This window comes from Mya arenaria, chromosome 8, assembly GCF_026914265.1.
Source record: "Mya arenaria isolate MELC-2E11 chromosome 8, ASM2691426v1".
Taxonomy (NCBI): domain Eukaryota; kingdom Metazoa; phylum Mollusca; class Bivalvia; order Myida; family Myidae; genus Mya; species Mya arenaria.
In genome coordinates, this window is record NC_069129.1 from 63,820,381 (window position 1) to 63,833,595 (window position 13,215).

Below are 13,215 nucleotides of genomic sequence, written 5' to 3' on the forward strand. Positions count from 1 at the left end.
GCTGCTTTAATTCATGCTATGGATAGAGACGGTGTTTTCGAATGATATTCCTTTGAAAACAGTTTTCCTTAATGTTTGCCAAGTCATTTGGACCCGGCTACCCGATGATTTGCTAGTTAAAAAATCACGCGTTAAATATTAAAAAATCAACATGAAAACGAATGGCCATCATTTTGCGCTCGAAACCCTGCAAATTAGTTATTTTGTTCGGAAAACAGACACAGTGTGTGTATACCACGTGATAAATTGCGTCATAAATGATACGTCGGAAGGCAATATTTTGCTTCGAATGAAGACTTTAAACAAAGATAACTTTCCTATTTCTTCACCATTTTAAATGAAACATACCGCAGTCAACGCCGGTTACGGAGCCCGCCTTCGGTCTTTTACCAGAGTTTGATTACTTCGACAAACCTTTTTACAATTCGGCCGTCTGACGGAGCACTGTCAAAACATTATTTTGGAAACAGGTTTGTCGAAGCGTTTGATGAAACCAATCACCTTATCAAACTCCGGTAATATAACGAAGGCATGATTCTATGGAGGCTATTCGTTGCCAAAAGTCCAGACGTGTATGTGTGTATTTTATGTTTGTAACATTGATGATTTACCAATGTACATTTTACAAACGCCAACTCATCGGTTGTATGTTTACATTTGACACTGTACATTTTCATTTTTCATTGTGCCGATTGCAGTTTTATTCTCCTTGCATCTATTCAACAGAAGGTTCAGTCGTGTTTATAGAGTCGTTTATGGTAAACACTTGTAATTCTGTGAAAGTCACATGCCGATTTTTACGTTGCGGTTTGTAGAAGACAGATTTCAGTTCGTAGTTCTACAAAGTACATTGTATGGTGGTGACTTTTCATTCTCAGTTGAACATGTTTACGAGATGAATTTAATTTTATTTATAGATAGCTCCGCCTTAACCATGTCTTAACTCCTCCTTACGTCTTTCGGAAATTTCCGCTTTCACTCGGCTCTATTTAAACCAATTATGGATACTTTGGACCATGGACATTGCGAACCTTATTATGGACATTACGAATCATCTATATTATGACACTATGGACTATGATTTGGAAACAGGATGGATTATAAATTATTTCATGTCAATAAAATAATATAGGATATTACAACATTTTTTTGTCTATATAATAGTAATAAATACGCACATATGACATGATTGTATGCAAAATGATACTTGACTCAAACACAACAAAATGTAAGTCATTAGCATTAAATTATACTTCAAGAATGAAAAGTGACCCATTGTCTTATTTTTTCTTTTAAAGCTGCACTCTCATAGATTGACCGTGTTGACAACTAACTGTCGGCAGTTTTCCAAACAATTTAGATCTGTTTTATTGTGAGTAATCTTATTATTTGTATAGAAAGCATTGCTGCCAAAATTAGCCGAGTCTGGGACAAAAAAAGGTTGTCAAAACAGTCAATCTGTGAGAGTGCAACTTTAAATTACTATAAACTTTATTTTAAATTCTACCATTAGAGGACACTTTCTTGCCTTTTTGCAATGTTTAAGATTGCAAGTAATAATACATAATTTAAAATTTACGAGGAAAAAAATCTAAATGTTCATAAAGTTAAAATTATTCACTAAGATGCCCCAAAGGTTTATTACCTGGTAGCTGGAACTGTATGGATAAAATACACTAAGATTACAACTTCAAATAACTCGTACATTTTACTTTAACGAATATTATTTTATAAGTAATTAATAAAGTATTTTAATGATGAAGTCAATTTATTGCTAATAAACAATTATTACTTGCTGCTACCTTTTATGCCCCACCCACACTCAACAGTCAGGGCTTTTTTCACATTTAGGTGAAGCGGCCCTAGCCCTTTTAGAGGGGAAAAATCGCGCGTTTGTTTTTCTAACCTAAGACTCACGATATCTATTTTTTCATGTTCTTGAAATCCCCCACTTGATTGTTATGGTTCACAGTGGCAGATCCCGTAATTCATAACTGGGGGACACAAGTGGGTTGGAGGGCTGTTCTTCCATCCACATGGATATTTTGTTTCAATGATGTATTGAAATTACACGTTTACACCATACATGCTTATTAAGATAGTAAATGTATACCATCAGACAAAACTAGGTGGATATCATTATGATGTCCATCAAAAGTTTCGTGGGTTTGCTGGAGCAGGTTTTGAACATGGACTTGCGTTAGAGGGATGTTACTTAGGGGCACAACTTTTTTGACATGATCCCTCGAGTGGGCATGACATTAATATGTTTAAAATGTGGGAAGTGGGGTTTAGGGGTACTCTCCCTAGAATATTTTAAATATTGTTAGTCTGAATTGGTGCATTATGGCGTAATTAAGTACTTTTTTCTGAGAAATATTGACAAACAAATAACCTTTAAGTTTACTTGCGGGCCAACTGGGGGGGGGGGGGACACAGGCCCTACAGCCTCCCCCCCCCCACTGAACGACCAGCCCATGGTCCACTTGTAAATAAAATAAATGAACAATTTTTGCTTGCTTGGGTATATAAGTAAAAAAACCTAACAGTGGCAGTATAAATCTGGGTCCGTGAGCCCAGCTCAGATACACCCAACTGCAGTTGACTAAATAATATGGTGATTTATAACCCATTTAGGAACATTGATCGTCAAAATAAAATAAAAGATGAAGTTAATTTTAGTTTTTATTGTGAAATAAAGAGAGAGTACCCGGAATCAATGAATCAATATTATCAGTCTAATTTTATCTTACCAACGAAAATACGTTTTAAAGCACTTTAAGTCTACCCATACCCATACCCAACCCCACCAACCCCGGCAGTTTTCTTGCAATGGATCTTTGGGTACAACGCTAAATAACAAATGTATGAAATAAATGTTATGATATAATAATAAAGCACAATGACTTACTTTCACTGAAATGTACTGATATTTATGTTGTCTAATCTGGTCTAAAATAATTTGTTAAGAGTATATGGTATTCTTATCAATGCAGGATTATAGATAGTGGAATTTGACGCAAATGTATAACCCACTCAACTATTTATTCTATACCCTTTAAGACTACCTTAACATTAGTACACGTATTTCAGTGAACTTAAGTTATTGACCGCAGTGAAGTGTTTATACCCTCAACGTCTATGAATTAAAAGAGGCTATGGAGTCTTCCCATACGATAAATTTATCTTCGGTCAGTGTAAAATGGTGAATTTTAGAGTATACAATCTTGCTAAAATAGTACACAGGTGTATCTGGTGTGTAATTTTGCATTAAAGGCACGTGGTATGATCTTATCGGGTACCACATTTTCTTTTATTATTAATATTAAAATGTGTCTTAAGAATGCTATTAATTTTGCACTCACACAGATATTCCGTTTTTACAACTTTTTTTTATTTTTTGTCTTGGTAAGAACAATTATTTGCGTAAGTAATAGTTAACTGATATCAAATGATTGTTAACCAAAGATCAGATCGCAGATTTTCATATTTCCGTTAAAATAATAATTTTTTATAGCTTAAACCGTTACTAACAATTTAAAAAAAATGCGTAAAACATATTTTTTTGAATTTAAATATATTTTTTTTGTCGGCAGTCTTTTATAGCGGGTTTCCATGGATTTTCGCAAAAATGGCTCGTTCCAGGACTTAAATTAAAAAGTTGTCAAACTGTTTAATCTGTGAAAGTGCAGCTTTAAAGCACGCTTATTCTGATTCTGCTTCACACAAAATCTGCATAAAACTTCGTCGCCCAACATAAAAGGTGTTTAAACATGAAAAAATCGGCCGTATAATACCCATGTTAGTGCAGTAGCGGTCGAAAAGATAAATAATGCAAATATTCAATAAGAAATAGCTATAACAGGTACAAGAATGGTAAACTTGGGCCGAAAACACAGTTTCAAGTCACGCAATTTTCTATTTTCACTTTGTAAACAATCAATCGTTCAGCTTATACATTTAATAACTTTTTTGTAAAGGCCTCTAGAAACATAGGTTAAAAAAACCGAGAGACGCTTACACGTGTGGTCTCCGGGTAGGCGTATTTATATTGCGAGAAAGGTGATATAACTTACTAACCAGGTGAAAATACATCCTTGATACACCGAAATTCCTTTCCACGCCGCCATTTTATTCGGCTTCACACAATTTCCCCCACTTAAAATTCGGCGAACACATTTCACGTTGGACCCCCGGGACTTGTTGGACTGCAATTGTTCATTTTACGAATGCGAGTGTCGACTGTAGGATTGCAGTTTTACATATGCATGATTCGGCTTTCTAAATTACATCATCATATTGTTAAAGGCAAGTTATACGATCTATGTTTTAGTGAGTTTATACAGGGTAGATCTGACAAATATACATTTTTACTACTATAATGACAAATAACAAATCAATACGGAAAAACTGAAGAATAGAAACAACAAATAGCACGTCTACATTGACAAATGTAAGAGATATTGAGTACGATTAAGAATCACATTGTGGGAATTACACGTCTGGACTTTTGGCAAAGAATAGCCTCCATATGGTTCTTTAAGTGGCATAGACTGCCGTTTGTTTTATTTGAAATGGTGTTGTAAAAGAAAAGTTATCTTTGATTTAAGTCTTCATTGTAAGCAAAATATTGCCTTTCGATGTAGCATATATGACGTAATTTATTACGTGGTATACACATACTGAGACAAGCTATACGTCTAGGGGACCATGCCCATTTTAAATACCAAAGGGATGTATCAGAGGCAAACCTGCTATTTAGCATTATCCTGGGAATGCATCGGAGGCAACCCTTCTCTATTGCAGTATCAGAATAAATCAGAGCCAACCCCGCCCTTAAACAGTGCCCAGAGACAACCCCGCCCTTTAACATTATCCTGGGAATGTATCATAAGTTAACCCCGCCCTTTAACATTATCTTGTGAATGTATAAGAGACAACCCCGCCCTTTAACATTATCCTGGGAATGTATAAGAGACAACCCCGCCCTTTAACATTATCCTGGGAATGTATAAGAGACAACCCCACCCTTTAACATTATTCTTGGAATGTATCATTAGTTAACCCCGCCCTCAAACACTATCCTGTGAATATATCAGAGGCAACCTCCCCCGTTAACCGTGCCATAGGAATGTATCATTAGTTAACCCCGCCTTTAAACATTATCCTGTGAATATATCAGAGGCAACCACGCCAGTTAACTGTGCCATAGGAATGTATCATTAGTTCACCCCGCCCAGAAGCAACCTCGCCCTTTAACATTATCCTGGGAATATATCAGAGGCAACCTCGCCCGTCAACCGTGCCATAGGAATGTATCATAAGTTAAACCCGCCCTTAAACATTATCCTGGGAATATATCAGAGGCAACCCCGCCCTTCAACATTATTCTGGGAATGTATCAGAGGCAACCTCGCTCTTTAACATTATCTTGGGAATGTATCAGAGGCAACCTCGCCCTTTAACATTATTCTGGGAATGTATCAGAGGCAACCTCGCCCTTTAACATTATCTGAAAATGTATCAGTGGCAACCTCGCCCTTTAACATTATCCTGGGAATGTATCAGAGGCAACCTCGCTCTTTAACATTATCCTGGGAATGTATCAGAGGCAACCTCCCCCGTTAACCGTGCCATAGGAATGTATCATTAGTTAACCCCGCCTTTAAACATTATCCTGTGAATATATCAGAGGCAATCACGCCAGTTAACTGTGCCATAGGAATGTATCATTAGTTCACCCCGCCCAGAGGCAACCTCGCCCTTTAACATTATCCTGGGAATATATCAGAGGCGACCTCGCCCTTTAACATTATCCTGGGAATATATCAGAGGCAACCTCGCCCGTCAACCGTGCCATAGGAATGTATCATAAGTTAAACCCACCCTTAAACATTATCCTGGGAATATATCAGAGGCAACCCTGCCCTTCAACATTATTCTGGGAATGTATCAGAGGCAACATCGCTCTTTAACATTATCCTGGGAATGTATCAGAGGCAACCTCGCCCTTTAATATTATCTGGGAATGTATTAGAGGCAACCTCGCCCTTTAACATTATTCTGGGAATGTATCAGAGGCAATCTCGCTCTTTAACATTATCCTGGAATGCATCAGAGGCAACCTCGCCCTTTAACATTATCTGGGAATGTATCAGAGGCAACCTAGCCCTTTAACATTATTCTGGGAATGTATCAGAGGCAACCTCGCCCTTTAACATTATCTGGGAATGTATCAGAGGCAACCTCGCCCTTTAACATTGTTCTGGATATGTATCAGAGGCAACCTCGCCCTTTAACATTATCCTGGGAATATATCAGAGGCAACCCGCCCTTCAACATTATTCTGAGAATGTATAAAAGGCAACCTCGCCCTTAAACGTTATTCTGGGAATGTATCAGAGGCAACCCCGCCCTTTAACATTACCCTGGGAATGTATATAAGAGGTTTCCTCACCCTTTGACTGTGTCATGCAGAATGTATGATAGGTTAACCCCGCCCTTTAGCATTATCCTGAGAATATATCAGAGGCAACCTCAACCGTTAACCGTAACAAAGGAATGCATTATAGGTGAACCCCGCCCTTAAACATTATCCTGGGAATGTATTATATGTTAACCCCGCCCTTTAACAATATCCTGAGAATATATCAGAGTAAACCTCGCCCGTTCACCGTGCCATAGGATTTTATGATAGGTGTACCCCGCCCTTAAACATTATCCTGGGAATATATCAGAGGCAACCTCCCCCGTTAACCGTGTCATAAGAATGTATCATTAGTTACCCCCGCCTTTAAACATTATCCTGTGAATATATCAGAGGCAACCACGCCAGTTAACTGTGCCATAGGAATGTATCATTAGTTCACCCCGCCCAGAGGCAACCTCGCCCTTTAACATTATCCTGGGAATATATCAGAGGCGACCTCGCCCTTTAACATTATCCTGGGAATATATCAGAGGCAACCTCGCCCGTCAACCGTGCCATAGGAATGTATCATAAGTTAAACCCATCCTTTAACATTATCTGGGAATGTATTAGAGGCAACCTCGCCCTTTAACATTATTCTGGGAATGTATCAGAGGCAACCTCGCTCTTTAACATTATCCTGGGAATGCATCAGAGGCAACCTCGCCCTTTAACATTATCTGGGAATGTATCAGAGGCAACCTAGCCCTTTAACATTATTCTGGGAATTTTTCAGAGGCAACCTCGCCCTTTAACATTATCTGGGAATGTATTAGAGGCAACCTCGCCTTTAACAAAGGAATGCATTATAGGTGAACCCCGCCCTTTAACATTATCCTGGGAATGTATTATAAGTTAACCCCGCCCTTTAACAATATCCTGAGAATATATCAGAGTAAACCTCGCCCGTTAACCGTGCCATAGGAATTTATCATAGGTGAACCCCGCCCTTAAACATTATCCTGGGAATATATCAGAGGCAACCTCGCCCGTTAACCGTGCCATGGATTTTTATCATAGGTTAACCGCGCCCTTAAACATTATCCTGGGAATATATCAGAGACAACCTCACCCTTTAACATTATCCCGTGTGTATGTGTATATTTGTGTGTTTGTATGTGTATATGTATGTGTGTATGTATGTGTATATGTATGTGTTTGTATGTGTATATGTATGTGTATATGTATGTGTTTGTATGTGTATGTGTATATGTATGTGTCTGTATGTGTATATGTATGTGTATATGTATGTGTATATGTATGTGTTTGTATGTGTATATGTATGTGTTTATGTTTATGTCATCTATAAAACCATTCATTGTATTGCTATAATGTTGATTATTGTATGTTTTGGTAAGTTATATGTTGTCTATAGTGCATGCATATTTACACACGTTTTGTACTTGTCCCCATTTTGTATGAAATTCGGCCACTTGGGTCTATGATCTTCTGGTATATAAATGTTCTGTTCTATATCAGAGGCAACCACATCCTTTATAATTATCATGTGAATATAGTAGAGGCAACCTTGACCTTTAGCGGTGTCATAGGAATGTATAAGAGGTTAACTCTGTCATTTTACAGTACATCGGGAATGAATCATAGTTAACCATCCCTTTCTACAGTATCATGGGAATGTATCCAAAAAATTCTCGCCCATTCACATTATAGTTGGAATGTATACCATTCGGAGCTCCTCGGCCATTTTTTTCAAAAACAACCTCGGATGTATGCCGGTACATCTGTTGAAGTAGTCCATATTTTTTTGAATAAAAGCATTAATTAAATGTAGTGTTTAAGAGTTGTATTCATTGCTCTCAGTTTAAATTGATTGCCAGTGAAGTGTATTATTGCAAACATAATTACGATTCCCAAGAGTTAAGTCATAAATTTTAACTACTAAATAAGATTACTACGCGATCTATTTGCAGCGGACTTAAACGTACCACTTTTTAAGTATGTAAACCGTCCAAATACATCCGAGGTTGTTTTTGAAAAAATGGCCGAGGAGTTCCGAATGAATGTATACAAGGCAACCCCGCCGTTTTATAGTGCGATGTGGGAAAGCATCAGAGGTTAATCCTACCATTTTGCAGTATATATTCTGTTGACATGAGGTTGTATGTAAATAGTTATGTTTGATAAAAGGACAGCGACCTTTAGCAAACATACAAGAAAACAACACCACATATACTACAAACACCTCTAATGGGTTATTCCAATTACTAAATAAATGGTATTTTTAGAGCTTAAGCGATGATAGAATTAATAGTAGTGGTTGTATTAGTAGAAGAAACAGACGTTTAAATTCATCAATAAACAAGGATGAGAAGTCAGGTAAAATTTCCCACTCGCTATTTATAGTCAGCAAAAGACAAAAAAACACTTTTGGTTTTCCACAATTGATAATGTCGATAAAAATAGCCGTCGCGGCAGAGTGAGCCGCTGAATGTGCGTATAATAGCTCACGAAAAGGTAACCTTGGTCACAGAGCATCAAGGTCTAGAGGCGAACAGAGCAAAGCGCTATTTGCAAAATATTCGAAACTTCTGCATTAACGGTAAGCATCTTTTTGCAATTCATATCTTGAATGTTTATATGTAGCCAAACATTGTTTCCAGCATTCGGTTGAAATTAAACACGAACAATTTTAATATCATAATTATAAATACCATATTTTTGCCTATACTTTCGATTCTTTGTTAATATCATTGGAGTCATTGTACCTTTTTAAACCCTCAATCATCTGAGTTTCATTTTTTTTATTTCAGTGTTCCACAAGAAGAAACAGTAAGTTTGCCGAGGCAAAGGAAATACCTGACGAAAATCACGACACGGTCTCTGAAGTAAATTTTGTTGTAAAACCAAATTGCACAAACCAATCAAAATGAGTTGGGGCAGTAGCTGGGGGAACAATGGCTGGTCTAATAGTATTTCTGGGGGCAGCAACAATAACCCGGACCCCGAGGGGCAGCACAGCCCTTCCTGTATCGCCGGAAGTAGTGGCTGGGGCCGCAACGGTTGGGGTAGCAGCTATTACGACGAGAGCTGTTCCGGATGTCGCCACGATAGGTCTGCTGGCTCGTTCGGGAGCAACAACAAGGCGAAAGGTGTGTTTAAGTTACTGGCAGTCGTCGGCGGTGTAAAACTGGCCAAGAAAAGTCTCTGGGACTAGCTGCTGCTCTCGTGTCGCTGACGCGAGCTATTAGGCCGGGACACTTGACATTACCATATGGATTCAATATAACGAGGATAATTAAATCATAATGTGATACAATTGATTTTTAGAAACAACGAAACATTGTGTCAATGGATATGTGCAATAATTAACTTGTGCAAAATGGTTACGGATATGTTATGTATATATCATTGTGTATCTTAAGTAGTCAGTAGGTTCATCATTTCTTTATATAGAATCGGACATATAGTCTTATAGCTGTTGCATAATTGATTAAAAAGCTAATTGATTTGTAATTTGTTGTTATATTTACAATTAAACAGATACAGAGTGATTTCAGTGTTGATCTTAGTTATTAAAGCTCTTTAATCCCCAATATATACCCAGAATAAATGTAAACCAGAGCTCGTGATGGTGTTCTCAATAATAATAATAATAATATACAAATTATTTACCGAAGGTTACACATTTAGATATATTCTAATTTTCAATATGGCCTTCAAAGTAAAAACAAAACAAAAGAAAAAAGCATTATTCTTGAACATAGGTCACCTGTCAATGTTAAAACTAGAAAGATGCATTTACATTTAAAATTATTAAACATCCTGTTAATAAATGCATTCAAACTTAAACATTCACTAACAGACACTCAGACCTGACTATAAATTAAACATATACATATGTTAAAGAACATGTAAAATAACTTCATTCAAACAATAAATGAAGCTTATAATTTCTTTTGAAAGTTTTAAGGGTTTTCAAGGTCATTTCCGATATCTCTATCAACGCATAGGTCATTACCGATATCACTATCAACGCCTAGGTCATTACCGATATTACTATCAACGCCTAGGTCATTACCGATATCACTATCAACGCATAGGTCATTACCGATATCACTATCAACGCATAGGTCATTACCGATATCACTATCAACGCATAGGTCATTACCGATATCACTATCAACGCATAGGTCATTTCCGATATCACTATCAACGCATAGGTCATTTCCGATATCACTATCAACGCATAGGTCATTTCCGATATCACTATCAACGCATAGGTCATTACCGATATCACTATCAACGCATAGGTCATTACCGATATCACTATCAACGCCTAGGTCATTACCGATATCACTATCAACGCCTAGGTCATTACCGATATCACTATCAACGCCTAGGTCATTACCGATATTACTATCAACGCATAGGTCATTACCGATATCACTATCAACGCATAGGTCATTACCGATATCACTATCAACGCATAGGTCATTACCGATATCACTATCAACGCCTAGGTCATTACCGATATCACTATCAACGCCTAGGTCATTACCGATATCACTATCAACGCCTAGGTCATTACCGATATCACTATCAACGCCTAGGTCATTACCGATATCACTATCAACGCATAGGTCATTACCGATATCACTATCAACGCATAGGTCATTACCGATATCACTATCAACGCATAGGTCATTACCGATATCACTATCAACGCATAGGTCATTACCGATATCGATTTTGTTATATTTGTTGCATGTTTTCCTTACGTATTTCTTCCATAAATTATGTTTGATGTGTAAATATTATGTGTTGACGGATTAATTCATAGACGGCAATTATTTATGATATCAATACAAGGATCTTGTTGTAACAGATTGGTACATGTACAATTCACCTTGTTGCATTCCTGTCAGATATGAAATAAATGTGTGTACATATTAAAGCCGTCATGTGCGTCGATTTTTTCAATCTTCTGCGTCATTTCTTGATTTTTTGCTCAATCAATAATTATTATCATCCTGGCAGATATGATATAAATGTGTGTACATATTATAGCCGTCATATATGGAGCGTCTGTCAGACAGTTCCTATCCAAAATAATCAATCAACATGTTCACCTTAGATCACAAAAAAACATGATACGATGACACACTAAATATGAAACCCTTTGATAATCAGAAAATATTATTAACCTTTATTTTGGACTAACGCATAAACCGCTCATCGTCACACACGCACACGCGCACGCGCACACGCGCACACGCACACACACACGCACATGCAAACGCCATTTATTAAATGCATGCATAATTACAGTTTTTTTTAATTCTTATATATAGCTTTTGTATTGGCAAATACACCTTAAGTCAACCATGTTACCCGAATTTCAAGCGTGTACGATGACATATATGTAAGAGCGAATGTTTGATAAAAAATTTTACACAAAAATGATGTAAATTGCGAAAACACTATGAAAAGGTTTGCAAAATTATTTTCACTCTTATCAATGAAAAGGTTTCCAAAATTATTTTCACTCTTATCAATGTCATGATACTCTATTTCAACGGACAATTCAAAATGTATAACAGAAAGGTGACTTAGATAATCTATTGAAATTTTGCTAAAGAATGTCAACTACATGGAAAACCTAGTAGCTAGGAACTCTACGGCATACTAATGATCTAGTTTGTGCGATTTGTAAACGTAGAATAAGTATGGAAACGCTGAGAACGTCACTCCTGAAATTAAGTGTGCTAGTTTTTAGACGTATATTGCGTATGGTAACGCTGGGAACATCACTCCTGAAATTAAACGTGCCCGATTGGTAAAAGTATAATGTGTATGGTAACGCTGGGAACATCACTCCAGAAATTAAGAGTGCTCGATTTGTAAACATAGAATGTGTTTGGTTACGCTGGGAACGCCACTCAAGGAATTAAGCGTGCTCGATTTGTAAACGTAGAATGTGAAGGTCAACGCTGGGAACATCACTCAAAATATAGGGTGCCCGATTTGTAAACATAGAGCGTGCAGGGTAACGCTAGGGACGGTATGCCAGACATAAAGCGTGCTCGATTTGTAAACATAGAGCGTGCAGGGTAACGCTAGGGACGGTATGCCAGACATAAAGCGTGCTCGATTTGTAAACGTATAATGTGAACGGTAACGCTGGAGACGTCACTCTAGACATTTAGCGTGCTCGATTTGTAAGCGTAGAATGTGAAGGGAAACGCTAGGGACGGCATACCAGACAACAAGCGTGCTCTAATTGCAAAGGTAGAATGTGAAGGGAAAGGCTAGGGACGGCATACCAGACAATAAGCGTGCTCTAATTGCAAAGGTAGAATGTGAAGGGAAACGCTAGGGACGGCATACCAGACAATAAGCGTGCTCTAATTGCAAAGGTAGAATGTGAAGGGAAACGCAACGGACGGCATACCAGACATTTAGCGTGCTCTAATTGCAAAGGTAGAATGTGAAGGGAAACGCTAGAGACGGCATTTCAGACATTTAGCGTGCGCTAATTGTAAACATAGAATGTGAAGGAAAAGGCTAGGGACAGCATACCAGACAATAAGCGTGCTCTAATTGTAAACGTAGAATTCAGTTAGAATACGAAACAATGAACGGGCAGGTGTTTCGCTCCTGTCTAATATGCAAGATCGAATACTGCCTTGCGAAATGCTTTTCCAAACATAATTACCCTCTCTATTCAATTGCAATACGAATCAATTCATCTTATGTACATTATTCACATATAGGTTTCTTTTCGT

At 37.6% G+C, this 13,215-nt stretch overlaps 1 long non-coding RNA gene across 1 annotated transcript; it reads left to right on the top strand.

Moving 5' to 3' along the window:
• Positions 1–8,891: 8,891 nt before the first annotated feature.
• On the top strand, positions 8,892–9,981 carry LOC128243884 (uncharacterized). Its single transcript, XR_008262928.1, has 2 exons — positions 8,892–9,029; positions 9,241–9,981. It is a non-coding gene; the product is annotated as an uncharacterized LOC128243884 (long non-coding RNA).
• The last annotated feature ends 3,234 nt before the right edge of the window (positions 9,982–13,215 follow it).